The sequence below is a fragment of the Magnolia sinica genome, chromosome 3 (genome assembly GCF_029962835.1).
Source record: "Magnolia sinica isolate HGM2019 chromosome 3, MsV1, whole genome shotgun sequence".
In the NCBI taxonomy this organism is placed as follows: Eukaryota; Viridiplantae; Streptophyta; class Magnoliopsida; order Magnoliales; family Magnoliaceae; genus Magnolia; species Magnolia sinica.
This window is the reverse complement of record NC_080575.1, coordinates 87105101-87120545: the sequence shown is the minus strand read 5'-3', so window position 1 is coordinate 87120545 and position 15445 is coordinate 87105101. Positions and strand designations below refer to the sequence as shown.

Below are 15445 nucleotides of genomic sequence, written 5' to 3'. Positions count from 1 at the left end.
TTAAGGTTTTAGGTCATAGGTTTTGGTTTAGGTTAAGGTTATAGGTTTAGGTTTAGGTTTAGGTTAAGGTTTAGGTTTAGGTTTAGGTTATAAGATATAGGTTTAGGGAATTGAGAATAGGTTAAGGTTTAGGTTTAGGAAATCGGGTTCGGGTTCGGGATCGGGTTTATGTTTGGGTTTTCAAGTTTAGGAGGTTTAGGTTAGGGAGTTGAGATTAGGATTAGGTGTAGGTTTAGGTTTAGGAATTTGAGAATACATTTAGGCTTTAGGTTTAGGTTTAGGTTTTAGTTTATAGGTTAAGGTTATAGGTTTAGGTTAAGGTTTAGGTTTAGGTTTAGGTCATAGGTTAAGGTTTTAGGTCATAGGTTTTGGTTTAGGTTAAGTTTATAGGTATAGGTTAAGGTTTAGGTTTAGGTTTAGGTTAAGGTTTAGGTTTAGGTTATAAGCTATAGGTTTAGGGAATTGAGAATAGGTTAAGGTTTAGGTTTAGGAAATCGGGTTCGGGTTCGGGATCGGGTTTATGTTTGGGTTTTCAAGTTTAGGTTTATGTTTAGGTTAGGGAGTTGAGATTAGGATTAGGTATAGGTTTAGGTTTAGGGATTTGAGAATACATTTAGCTTTTAGGTTTAGGTTTAGGATATAGGTTATAGGTTAAGGTTTAGGTCGAGGTTTAGGTTTAGGTTTAGGTTATACGTTAAGGTTTTAGGTCATAAGTTTTGGTTTAGGTTAAGGTTATAGGTATAGGTTAAGGTTATAAGCTATAGGTTTAGGGAATTGAGAATAGGTTAAGGTTTAGGTTTAGGAAATCGGGTTCGGGTTCGGGATCGGGTTTATGTTTGGGTTTTCAAGTTTAGGTTTAGGTTTAGGTTAGGGAGTTGAGATTAGGATTAGGTGTAGGTTTAGGTTTAGGGATTTGAGAATACATTTAGGTTTTAGGTTTAGGTTTAGGTTATAGGTTATAGGTTAAGGTTAAGGTCGAGGTTTAGGTTTAGGTTTAGGTTTATGTTAAGGTTTTAGGTCATAAGTTTTGGTTTAGGTTAAGCTTATAGGTTTAGGTTTAGGTTATAAGCTATAGGTTTAGGGAATTGAGAATAGGTTAAGGTTTAGGTTTAGGAAATCGGGTTCGGGTTCGGGATCGGGTTTATGTTTGGGTTTTCAAGTTTAGGTTTAGGTTTAGGTTAGGGAGTTGAGATTAGGATTAGGTGTAGGTTTAGGTTTAGGGATTTGAGAATACATTTAGGTTTTAGGTTTAGGTTTAGGTTTTAGGTTTTAGGTTAAGGTTATAGGTTTAGGTTAAGGTTTAGGTTTAGGTTTATGTTAAGGTTGAGGTTTAGGTTATAGGTTAAGGTTTTAGGTCATAGGTTTTGTTTTAAGTTAAGGTTATAGGTTTAGGTTTAGGTTTAGGTTAAGGTTTAGGTTTAGGTTTAGGTTATAAGCTATAGGTTTAGGGAATTGAGAATAGGTTAGGGTTTAGGTTTAGGAAATCGGGTTCGGGTTCAGGATCGGGTTTATGTTTGGGTTATCAAGTTTAGGTTTAGGTTTAGGTTAGGGAGTTGAGATTAGGATTAGGTGTAGGTTTAGGTTTAGTTATTTGAGAATACATTTAGGTTTTAAGTTTAGGTTTAAGTTTTAGTTTTTAGGTTAAAGTTATAGGTTTAGGTTAAGGTTTAGGTGTAGGTTATAGGTTAAAGTTTTAGGTCATAGGTTTTGGTTTAGGTTAAGGTTATAGGTTTAGGTTTAGGTTTAGGTTAAGGTTTAGGTTTAGGTTTAGGTTAAGGTTTTAGGTCATAGGTTTTGGTTTAGGTTAAGGTTATAGGTATAGGTTAAGGTTTAGGTTTAGGTTTAGGTTAAGGTTTAGGTTTAGGTTATAAGCTATAGGTTTAGGGAATTGAGAATAGGTTAAGGTTTAGGTTTAGGAAATCGGGTTCGGGTTCGGAATCGGGTTTATGTTTGGGTTTTCAAGTTTAGGTTTAGGTTTAGGTTAGGGAGTTGAGATTAAGATTAGGTGTAGGTTTAGGTTTAGGGATTTGAGAATCCATTTAGGTTTTAGGTTTAGGTTTAGGTTATAGGTTATAGGTTAAGGTTAAGGTCGAGGTTTAGGTTTAGGTTTAGGTTAAGGTTGAGGTTTAGGTTATAGGTTAAGGTTTTAGGTCATAGGTTTTGGTTTAGGTTAAGGTTAGAGGTTAAGGTTAACATTTAGGTTTAGGTTTAAGTTTAGGTTAAGGTTTAGGTTTAGGTTATAAGTTATAGGTTTAGGGAATTGAGAATAGGTTAAGGTTTAGGTTTAGGTTTAGGTTATAGGTTATAAGTTTAGGTAATTGAGAATAGGTTTAGGTTATAGGTTTAAGGTGTGGTTTAGGTTAAGGGTATGGTCCCTGCAAATACAGATATAAACACGGCCATCTGGCACAAATGGCCAGGCCCTTCCAATGCTGTCCATAGGTAATCTCTATTTAAACATGGCCATCCCTGCAAATATCCTGTTAGCCACCCACAAAGTAATCTTTATTCATACACATACTTTCGAACAAATACATAAACACGGCCTGTCCAAATGGTCAGGTCCCTCCAATGTTGTTCATAGAAAATGGACAACTTCATCATGGTTATAACAGCGGTTCCCACCTTCCAGGGACCCCCACTCATCTGGATAGCTCCGATGCACATCTGGGTTTGCTCCATTAATTTCGAGCAAATTTAATGGAGCAAATACATAACCACTTGGCCCCAAATACTTACTTTATAAAAGAAAATTTCTCCTGTTTTCTCAAATTTTCCATTTCGATCTTTTTTGGCCCAAATCCATGTCAATGCATGAGAATCATGCATAAACATGGATTTTAAGCAAAATGCATGAGGGAAATTACAACATAGATATCATGCACATGATATCACATGATGTATTGTTTGATGAACTACACATGTGCATTCTTGACAAAAGACGTACCAAATGCTTGAATCTGAAATATACAGCTCCAACCCTCCCACATGCAACATCCACCTGAAAGAATGCGCATAACCGTCATGCATGAGTAATCAATACAGGAATGTACAAGTAAAACTATAAAACCAGAGATACTCACTGCATTTTCAGGATCTCATCCATAATTGACGATTCATTCTAAAGCCCTTCTCCCTCCTCCTTTACCAAGGCTTGGGACCAGCAATGCAAGGAGTTGCATTGACGAAGTTAAAAAAGGGCTTAGGCTCCATTTGGTTTTCAAAAAAAAATATTTTTATAAATACTAATGTGATTACCAAATGGAGCCTAAGACTATAAATACGTTCAAATATAGAATACAAAATTCATTCAATATTGAAAAAAAAAAAAACAATGCCAAATTAGTTCAAAATTAATTCAAAATTCATTCAATCTTAAACCACTTGCATAGATGAAAAGTCTCGCATGCAATTCTAATATATCAAGCTAAATGATGGATCGTACCAGTTAAAGACTTTCACCACACAAGGGCAATGGAATGTTTACAAACACCTAGGATGAAGAAACCACACAAATATCAGCTCTATCCTAAATTTCTTCAGCACACATTAAGTTTTAATGGTGAATTACCACTGTTTCCTGTGCATCCAATCCATTCATATAGTATTGACTCATTATGATGAAAAAAACTACCCAAAAATTGTATTATTCCAAGACTGAAGTGGACCATACGGTGTATATTTAGAATTTTTAGATATAATTTTATAAGTGGCCAGACTAGGAGTTGAAACAGCCTGATTTTTTGAATAAAAGCCAAAAATGTTTACCCCCAAGCTAGTAAAAAAACCCAAGGTACCCAGGCAAGGTACCTAGGCATGTTCCAATTTTATAAGTGGCCAGACTAGGAGTTGAAACAGCCTGATTTTTTGAATAAAAGCTAAAAATGTTTACCCCCAAGCTAGTAAAAGAAACCCAAGGTACCCAGGCAGGGTACCTAGGCATGTTCCAATTTTCTCTCTTCTTCCTTTCTCTTGCATCATCACACCCTTCTTTTCTTTTTCTTTTTTTTATCAAGACTCATTATAGCAGGTCAATAGTCTTACCATCCAGCACGAACAAAAAATAAATCATCCGCAGTTATAGACACTGAGAGAGATTTCTTTTAAGGATTTTCATTTAAAAGGTTTATAACTCTGTAGGGGCCGTTTGGATGCATTTTACTTCTGTAAAATATTAAAAAGTCAAAGTAGGGCTGAAAGTCGGGTCAGATTGGTCAGGTGGATACATGCTAATATTTGTGTTATTAAATTAATCCGTTATATTTCAATACCCATCTTATTTTTTATACTTATGATTTTATTAATTATATATTCATTTATTTACAGTAAAAAAGTTTCATTTTTTTCTAAACAAACAAGGTAAAATACAAGACAACTACTCCTTTAGAAGTTATGTTGTGTAGCATGCAATTTATTTAGGAGAGAGAAATCTGACATACTTTATTAGCTCAAGTCATCTAAAATGGCATGGACCAATGAGACCCTATGAGGTCAGGAAGGGCTCATATATATATAGATCGCCATTACAAGTAATTGAGAGACGGAGAGATTCAATATAATTACAGCACGCCTGAAGCCAGATCAGTTTATATAGCTAGGGATACAAGGAAGAAATCCGGATAGAAAATATTTAGAGTGGAGAATTATCAAAAAAATAAAAATAAAAATTCTTCCTATTAAGAATATTAATATCGAGACATAAGAATTCCATGTGCCTTCAAGAAAGACAATCCGCACTCAATTATAATTTATATATCGATCGGGTTCAAGCAACCTGATACCTCAACCTGAGCCAGACCCAAGTTTTATCGGGTTGGTGTTTATATACCCAAGCTTGAGACCAAACCCAATACATCTTGCCCGAGCCCAACCTAATGTCAGGACTTTCAGCCCTAGTTACAAGAAAGTGAGTTAGGATGATGCAGCAGCCAATAAGTTCTCCAGCTACACTAAAGGGATGCCCTAAAACCCTCTCTTCATCCTTTTTTATTATATATATAATGTATTTTATATCTGGCAATGCTTTAGATGGCACTGGTATAGCCACGTGGCGGCTACTGGTTAGTGCCCTATGAGGCAGACCATCTTGTAGGTGTTTTAGGCCACACCATAGGGAAACAGTAGTAATTGAATGGCCACCATTAAAAACCTCCAGCCCACTGTAATGTTTGGTTGACATCCGACTTGTTGATTAGGTCATAAGGACTTGATGAAGGGAAAAACCAAATATCAATTTGATCCAAAACTTTCAAGGCAGCCAAGTTTAATTATAATGGTGGGCATTCAATTAACATTGTTTCATGTCATATGAGTCACTTGAGATTTACACCAGTGTTTAAAAATCAGTTTTTAGGGCGTCCTATTTGCAATGCATTTCTGGTATTGTATTAGGTTTATACGGTTTCGCATTGGCCAATATGAACCATACTAGACAGGCCAATACGGTTCGCCATGGCCCTCAGCAGTAACCATCAACCCATCAGACGGGCCATACCCAAAAATCCCCTCAATACAAGCCCTCCCATTGCAGTAGTGGTCTGTATTCAGATTTAATGGTGGGCATTCAATCACCACAGTGGTAAAATCCCACGGCGTCCGTGTGTAGGGTGTGTGTACGTGTGGCGTGAGTGTGTGGGGGTGTGTGTGCGTGTGTAAAAAAAATCACCACAGATTTCAGAAACAGAGAGAGAGAGAGAGAGAGAGAAACTTACCGTCCTTCTTTTTCTTCTCCTTCTCCTTCTTCTTCTCCTTCTTGCAGTGAAAGGGGGTTTTGACAATAGAGATAGAGGAATGCGGCCAATAGACAGGGAGAGAGGGTGAGGGAGAGCGGGAGATCGAGAGAGGGCAAGGGAAAGAGAGAGGCTGAGTGCGAGAGAGAGATGGAGAGATGGGTTTTCGTCTGCCTGCGTGCGGGAGAAAATGGCGGATGGAAAGGTTTTGGTTTGGGGAGAGCGTTTTGGAAGCGAATTGTGTACTGACTAACTCAGTACGCTTAGTGTACTGACTAAACTCTGTGGGTCCCACAATCATTCGTGAATTTTATCCACTCCGCCCATACATTTTAGAAGATAATTTTAGGTCATTAGCCTAAAAATGAAGCATATCCAAAGCTCAAATGGACCACACCACCGGAAACAGTGTGATTTCAACATCTACCATTGAAAATTTTGTGGGGGCCATAGAAGTTTTAGATCAATATGATATTTGTGCTTTCACTTCTTTCATGTCTTTGTAATATTATGAACAGGTTGGATGACAAATGAACATCACTGCGGGCCATTAAAATGTTTCAATGGTGGTAATCATTATTCCCACGGTTTCCTATGGTATGTATCCACTTGAGTTTTAGATATACCTCAATTTTGGTATCAACCACTAAAATGATCTGAAAAAATGGATGGACAGAGTGGATAAGACAATTGCATTCACGGTGGGCCCAATTGAGTTTACTCAGTACAATAAGAGCGTACTGCTCAGTACGCAATCCCATTTAGGCAGTTTCTGAAGGGGCGCATGATGGACGGCCCCTTTGGGAGTTAAGTTTTAGGACCGTGGGGCCCACTGGATATGTATTTTATATATCCACTCCGTCCATTAACTTTAAATTATTATTTTAAATGCTGATACAAAAAATGAGTCAGATCGAATCTGTAAGGAAACCACACAACATATTAACAGTAGATATTTAATTTTTATTATTTCTTATGGAGTGGTCCACTTAGACATTTAATTTATATAATTTTTAAGCTCATCTACTAAAATTATATATCAGAATTAATGGGCGGCTTAGATGACCCCATGGAGCCCCATAAGCACCATCTATGTTTAATACCGTTTAGGAGAGGAGTTACGCTTTAGCTACAGATCAGCTAGGATTTAGCTATGGATTAAATCCGTAGCTAAATGTTTTCAACTTCTATAGCCTTTGCTTGATTTTTTGGTAGTGCGTGGATTTACGTGAACACCTCAAAGTGACACAACACATGAATCGGATAAATTATGTGACACGATTTGTTCATAGAGCAACTATTTGCGACATCCAATCCCAGAAGTGATGTAACACGTATTGTGAATTACTTGCATCGATTTGTGCACTACCCAAACCCATGAAATAACACGTCGACCAAGAGGGTCTCTACCCCGAGCGCATTACGCCCACGATAAAATATTTGAATCACTAGTTGTAAGACCTCTAACACATCACTTACACCAAAGTGAAAGTAAATTGAATCATATGAGTTTTGGAATTCCAAGACACATGTTTAAGCCCTAAAAGGAGGTAGCACAAGGCTAGCATAATAAAGGAGAAAAGTAGCAATAAGCTAACTAAATGAAAGAGAAGAGTAGCGATAGACAAACTTAATAAAAGAGGAGAGTAGGAATGGCTAACTCAACAAAAAAGAAGAGTAGCAATGGCTAACTTAACAAACGAGAAGAGTAGCAAAGGCTAACTCAACAAAATTGGTAAAGGGCGAGGGTATGGCTTGTATCCATAGCCTCACATAAATTCATAAAGATCACACATGATTAAAGTCATACCTTAACCATAATTCTTAAAGGATAAATAATTGATGATGTTAAATTTAAATAAATGTAGGGAAGATTCATAGTAACATGGAAGCATGTAAAATGGCAAGATAAATCATATCAACTCAAATTAATGTAAGCTTGAAGGAATCTCTCACCTTAACTTTAAATCTAAACCTCAGGTAGATATCCATGTAGGAAAGCTTTTACATGAAAAGCTTCCACATGAATCACGACATCGCTTAAACAAGAGGGAGACACTATACATATGGAAAAGGAAAAGGCCGTCTAGGATTTCCTTCTCTTTCTCCTTCTCTTTCTCTTTCTCTCTCCCTTTCTCTTTCTCTCTCGCTCTCTCTTTCTCTCTCTCCTCCTTAGACGTTGGGGGTATTGGCGTGTCAGTGGAGAAGGGCACGCACACTCCTTTTTATAAAGGAGTGGCCGTGTGGGAGGGCTGTGTTTCATATCCCACTTGAATTGGGTTTCTCCAATTTGACATTTTCTAACGATCTTTCTTTAAATCTAATTCGTCTAGTATGTCAGGGTCGTCGAATAGAGTTGGGGTATATCATTTTCTTGGTAATCCGAAATTTAGATAAGCCTATCTTGAAAGTTCTCCTAATGGGTGTTAAAACAAACTTGATCTCAATTAACGGTCCACACTTAATGATCATGGCCCAAATTTGAGAGAAATGTGTAGTCAGGATAGGAAAACGGTTGAACAAAAGTTGGTGGTTCATCAATGGTGGAAAAGGCCTAAATATGAAATTTCACCTTTTGCACCGAAAGGAACGAATTGGAGTCAAGGCGGTCATCATTCAATGGTGTAGGATCATAGATCGGGGTCTAAATTTTGTATAATAACATAAGCATATAAGGCCAAAGTGTGGTCCAAATTTGAGTTGCGATTGACGATGTAAAATGGGTCAATCGAAAGTTCCAAATTTAGAAAAAGTTGGTAAGCCTAAAAGGCCAAGGAAAAGCCTACTAAGGTGGGTTTTGTCAATTGAGTCACTTTTACAATGATCTAAGGGCTAAAATTCAACATGTATGGTTAATTTATGATAAATAGGCATGGTATAAAATTTTACATGAAACAGATCATGAGAATCATGTGATCTAGAATTCAATGATATAGGTTAATGGCATTAAGTATTTACGATTTTATCACATTTTATTTCTCCAACTTCTAACGTCTGTAACGTTGGACTACACCATCCAAATGCATTGAAATTTGATAAACATTCTTTATTTTTCATTATCTTTCTTTTACCTCATTTTGGGCCTTGATCGCTTACATATTACCAAGATGCCTTTTTAATGGACTATACTGCCCCGAGGTCTTAATCAACACTTTTATATATCTAATAGAGAAGTAAGCTGGTAGTTGTCACATATACCTTATTATCTTCGAACTGAGCTGTTCATTATGATATTTAAGCGGCCCGTTTGGTAGATCCAAATATGGTGGACGGTCAGATGACATGTTAAAAATAGGTAAACTTGATGGTTAGTAATCTGATCATGTACGTAGGTGGTTATACAGTCGGTTTTGTAAACAGATTAACAAAAGTAGGTTTTTGGAGTGATCAAGAGGTAAAACATGTATACTATTAGATTTAAGTGACTTGTTCACATGTATAAGTTTCTCAAATTGTAGTTCTGATGATGGGTTAAGCATATTCATAAGTGATTAACAAGATGAACGAATCAGAATCTCAATTTGATATGTGTGCGAGCGTATGCAGCTATCGAGTAGTTAGTCTATTATGATCAGGTGGTCCGAACTCAAAGTGGGTGGTCAGATATCTTTACCTATCGGTGGATAGTTGACTGAACGGTTGGTTATGATGGACAAGTGAAAAAATTGGGACATATGATGATCTTGTCTTAAAATCAACGGTCAGATGGCTTGATCTATAGATGAAGATCATTCTCAACGATCAGATTCATGTTGAAGAATAGATGTAAGGCTAGGATAGCTAAATTGGTCTCGTACACATGTACATACTAAGTTAGGTGACACTCGAGAACTGTCAATACTCAGGTATTGAAAAGTTCGGGGTGTTACACTGATGGTCTTGATCACTTTCACCTCCGATCGCGCCTTCTCTGGTCCATCTTAGCCATGAAAGTGTCTGTGACCCACTCTACATCAGTCCCCTCCACTTCAAAAGAACTCATCCGCGAGTTCTCGTCCCACTTTGGTTCATGATACTTAGTCAGGTCCGCAACATTGAAGCATGCGAGATCTTCATGTCATCTGGAAGATCAACAATGTAAGTGTTGCCGTTAATCTTTCGGCGGATCGGTACCAGTCTAATATTTTTATTCTTCAATTGATTGTAGGTCCCGGTCAAAAATCTCTCCTTGCATAGATTGACCATAACATGGTCGCCCACCTCGAATACTTTTTGTCACTAATGCTTGTCAACTTGCTCCTTGTACTTGTCATTTGAGGCATGCAACTTGGCTTGCACATCGTCATGAATGCCAACGATTCGGTCCGCCATATGTTTTATTGCAATGCTCATGCCTTGGAGCTTGGGCAAAGGGACCAAGTCAAGTGTGTGACGTGGCATTCGACCATAAACAATTTGGAATGGGGACTTTCCTATATAGTGATTCACCATGTTGTTAAATACAAACTCTGCTTGAGACAAGGTCAAACCTCATTGCTTCGATTTATCACCAAAAATACACCAAATGAAGTTTCCCAACGTGCGATTCACAACTTCAGTCTACCCATCGGTCTGTGAGTGGTAGGGACTACTGAACTAAAGTTACATATCGAACTGATTCCATAAAGTCCGCCAGAAGTGGCTAACGAATTTCGTGTCACGGTCAAAAGTAATGGTCTTGGGAACTCCGTATAGCTACATGGCATCTCTGAAGAATAGGTTCACGACATGTGTTGCATCGAGGGTCTTCTTACATCGGATAAAGTGCAGCATTTTCGAGAAACAATCTACCACCAAGAACACTGAATATATGATGCATTATGTCTGTGGGAGACCAAACATGAAGTCTATAGATAAGTCCTCCCAAGGGTCATCAGGCATAGGTAACGAGGTATAAAGGCCGTATTTAGAGACTGTCCATTAGAGGTCTGACAAACATGACAGCGCTATACTATTTTACCCACATCACGTACCAATTGTGGCCAGTAATACCAATCTTCAACAAGATCTTGTGTCTAGTCTCGCACAAGGTGTTCGCCAAGGCCACATTATGTAGCTCTTAAAGAATTTGCTCCCTTAGAGAACTTTAGGGGATGCACAGTTGATTCCCTTTGAAGATAAAACTATCTTGCATATATAAGTCACTGGGATGACCCTTTTGGCACCTCATCCATGCATCCTTGAATTCCTCATCGTCGGTATATAGCTCTTTGAGACAATCAAAATCAACCACCTCATTGCTCATCGTAATAACTAATGATGCATGGTGGCTAAGTGCATCAGCCACCTTGTTCTGCTACCCTGACTTGTGCTTCAGACTGATCATGAATTCCTGCAAAAATGCAATCCATCTAGCATGCACACGATTCACATTAGCCTGACTATTAATAAACTTTAAGGCTTGATGGTCAGTGTATAGAACAAACTCTTTATGAATAAGATAATGCTGCCAATGTCACAACGCTTAAACAACTGTGAACAGCTCAAGCTTATATGTCGATGTAACACCCCGGTTTTCGAGAACCCGAGTACTCGACCCATCCTCGAAAATCCGATGTTAATTAGTGGTCAGAATAGATAATTTATCAAAGTGCGATTTGTGAAAACAAGCGTAGCTTAGATATATCCCAAGTCAAATGAATATTCAAGGCCACTCAGCTGGGGCCATATACAAAATTCCAAAAAAATAAAGAAATGTAATTGTCCAAAAAGTAACCATGATAACTAAAGTATTGGTTTAAGCCAAGGTAGGCAGCCGCCTCCTATTGGGACTCCTCGTTGTAGTACTCCTCAGCGGTAATAGGTTCCAGGTCCACTCTGCGCTCTTCAACACCTGTACCGGTCTCATCTGTACAGTTGAACATTGATAAATGAGTGGCCAGCTCAGTATGATCTCTCCTCAAGATTACACACTGCCGCCCTAGATAAAAAATAGTATAAAACATACAGGCAATCCAAAACATAGCAAATGCAGTCTTATTAGGTGCATGGATACGTAAATGCAGTCATCGCCCCGGGGATGCACATCCATGCAGAAGTTGGGCTCGTCACTCATGCAATCATCGACCTGGGAAGGACATCCAGTCGGACAGAGGCTAGTTGTCAGCGAAGCATACTAAGTGCGGCGTAACGACTGCCTATCGTATATTAGTACGTTAGCGATAGACGCTGGTCTATGCCATGTATGCATGATTAGCTAAATCATTATTAGTCCAGTTACAATCAACCAATTTAAATAGGTTCAAAGGTTAATACGGGAGCTAGTTGCCAGCGTAGGCCGAAAGCTCAGGCATAGGTCTCATACCACCATCCCTGGATCATAAGGCTACCGCCTTAGGATGTGTATAGAACCCATCAACACGTGGCCAATCAACTCCCAATGTTAAGGAGCTACCACCGTATGCTGACTAGGAATGAAATATATAAATCATTAAATTCAACGATCAAAGTGATACGGTATGTATGGATCAAAGCAAGTAAACAGTGGTGGGTAAAACATGGTGTGGTTCACTCCATAGTCAGGTAAGTGGAATCACTCCATAGATGGTGGTTCCCATAATCACTTGCCACTAATCATAACCCCCGTGCTGAGGGCCTATCTCCATCGCGATCCGTTCCATTACACCCTAAGCTTGGACTCTCTTTAAATAGGAGTTTCCATAGAGAGAGATTTCAATAATGTGTGTCTTACAACCAATACAATCTTATAGAGATTTCAAACATTCTTTAATAAATGAAATAAAACTCATGTATGCAAGCAGTTCAGGAATCATATAATCCTAACTTACCAAATTCTAAAGTATGCATCTCAATTAGACAAATCAAGTATTCTAGAAAATCCAAATCATGTGTTTAAGATAAACTAATTAGTGATTTAACAGGTTCCAGGAGCATACAATAGATTGGTCACATGATAATATACATTAAGGATTTGACCCATTTTAAAAGCATGCATGCAATTGGCGACCAATAGTATCTAGACTATGAGGCAAATATCCAATTAAACAGGTTGGATGATCATTCACTCCTATGAGATTATTTACAACTATTATAAAAGACTACTCCTAATCTAGTTTAGATATGGAAAGCTCGAGAGGAAGAAAATCATCACCAAACGATGCGTAGCGTGCCACTCGATCCAAGTCCTCATGAGCGTCTACCGGCCCAACACCAGAAAAGGAACAGCCTGGGAATATTATGAAATGATGTCTCTTTTTTACTTTTTTCTTTTTTAACACGCACACACACCCCCACAATCTCACGCTAGTGGAATTTCACCAGCTATGAAATGATGTCTCTTGCACATGTTACTATCCATTCTAAAAACAAAGTCTTTCCATCTTTTGTCCAGTGGATCTTGATCTATGTATTTGCAGTTTTGCACATGTGAGGAAGGAGTAATGCTTTTATGACATGCACTTCATACACGCTCTACTAAGTGCTCAAAATTTTTAATTACTAAGAAGTGTTTGTAAGATTAAGTGTACTGTATATTTTTTAGGACAGTTGACCTGGTTAGCCACCCTGTTGATGGCAATGGGCCCAAGAATGAAATAGATTCAAATATCATTAGACCACACTATAGGAAGCTGAAGTCCACTCTGGTGCATGGAATGGCCCACCTAATTTTTTTTAGTGTGGCCCACAGAACTTCCTGTGGTGCGGCCCACTGGCCAGGTGCGGTCCACTCTGATATTTGGTGCGGCCCACACACTTGCATGGTGCGGCCCACCTGAATCTTCATGGTACGGCCCATACATTTGCATGGTGCGGCCTGCTTGATTTTATAAGGTGCAGCCCACCCGCTGCAGTGTGCAGCCCACATAGAGGTCCATTTTTCTGGGTCGTCCTATTTCAGCCCATTTAAGGGCCCAGCTTTGGCCTGGGAAATTGCTGGGTTTCAGGCTGTTTGCAAGGCCTGATGGAGGCTTGGTTTTGGCCTGGATCACGGCCCATAATGGTCTGGATATGGCCCACCATTTTGGACCAGTTTTTGCAGGCTGGCAACACGTCCTACCAAGGGCGTTTTGCAGCTTGAAATGAGGGTTGTTTGGAGGCCACTTTCGGGCCGATTTTCAGCCGTTTTTCAAGCTGATTTTCCCTTGTATTCAAGCTGAAAATATCAGCCATTTGCAAGCAGACTAATCAGCTGTTATCAGGCTGCTAAATCAGCTAACGTTGGGTTGTATTTTCAGCTATTTTCAAGCTGAAAATCAGCCACTTAACAGGTTGTTTTTCAGGAAATCTTTCAGCTGGTTGTATGCAGCAGCTGGATGCTGTTTTCTTGGTCCAGTTGGGACTTAGTTCCAGCTTCTTGGACGGTCCATTTGAGCCTTGAAATCTGACCCAAATCAGGGCCCATTCATAGGCCGTTTTCAGCCTGATTTAGAGCCCAGGCAGAGGCTCTTTTTCTGCCAAGTTTTCAGTCCAAAAACGGCCCGTTTTTAGTCCGTTGCGAGACCTAAATAAGGGACTGCTAGCAGCCCAAATCCAGGCCTGATGAAGACCGGTTCCCAGCTCATGACAGGGTCTCAAATAGAGCTTGTTTTTGGTCCTGTCAAAGCGCCCCTATGGCCAACTTTCTGGCCCAAAACGTGGCCACCAACAAGAATGTTATTCATACAAAGAAGAAAATTGAAGAAGAAAAAGACAGAGGCTGGACCGTTTACCTGGCCGGACGGATGTGCTCACGCCTCCACTCTCTCTCACTCTCTTTTCTTTCTCTCTTCTCTCTCTTCCTTTCCTTTATTTCTCTCCCTCCTTTTCCTTTCTTTCTGTTGAAATTTGGGAGAGCTGAGCCTTCCTTTTATAGGCTAGGAGAGGTGTATCCGACGGTTGAGAGAAGCTCTCCATACACACGGTTGGGATCGGATGCTAGCCGCGCATGGGGCCCATCCACGTTTGGGGATGCATTGGTGACATCCAGGGCTACCTATCAGTACAATATCTAGGCCAATTGTTGTATTTTGTTTTCAGGAAATCTTTCAGCTGGTTGTATGCAGCAGCTGGATGCTGTTTTCTTGGTCCAGTTGGGACTTAGTTCCAGCTTCTTGGACCGTCCATTTGGGCCTTGAAATCTGACCCAAATCAGGGCCCATTCATAGGCCGTTTTCAGCCTGATTTAGAGCCCAGGCAGAGGCTCTTTTTCTGCCAAGTTTTCAGTCCAAAAACGGCCCGTTTTTAGTCCGTTGCGAGACCTAAATAAGGGACTGCTAGCAGCCCAAATCCAGGCCTGATGAAGACCGGTTCCCAGCTCATGACAGGGTCTCAAATAGAGCTTGTTTTTGGTCCTGTCAAAGCGCCCCTATGGCCAACTTTCTGGCCCAAAACGTGGCCACCAACATGAATGTTATTCATACAAAGAAGAAAATGGAAGAAGAAAAAGACAGAGGCTGGGCCGTTTACCTGGCCGGACGGATGTGCTCACGCCTCCACTCTCTCTCACTCTCTTTTCTTTCTCTCTTCTCTCTCTTCCTTTCCTTTATTTCTCTCCCTCCTTTTTCTTTCTTTCTGTTGAAATTTGGCAGAGCTGAGCCTCCCTTTTATAGGCTAGGAGAGGTGTATCCGACGGTTGAGAGAAGCTCTCCATACACACGGTTGGGATCGGATGCTAGCCGCGCATGGGGCCCATCCACGTTTGGGGATGCATTGGTGGCATCCAGGGCTACATATAACTACAATATCTAGGCCTAGTGGGGCCCATCTGGAGTTTGTGGTTGGGTGGGTTTTTGAGGAAG

General features: G+C 39.6%; 1 long non-coding RNA gene across 1 annotated transcript; it reads right to left on the bottom strand.

Moving 5' to 3' along the window:
- Positions 1-11304: 11304 nt before the first annotated feature.
- On the bottom strand, positions 11305-14576 carry LOC131240145 (uncharacterized). The gene is made up of 2 exons (XR_009168636.1): positions 14378-14576; positions 11305-11628 (listed from the first exon to the last, which is right to left on the bottom strand). It is a non-coding gene; the product is annotated as an uncharacterized LOC131240145 (long non-coding RNA).
- Between the last annotated feature and the right edge of the window lie 869 nt (positions 14577-15445).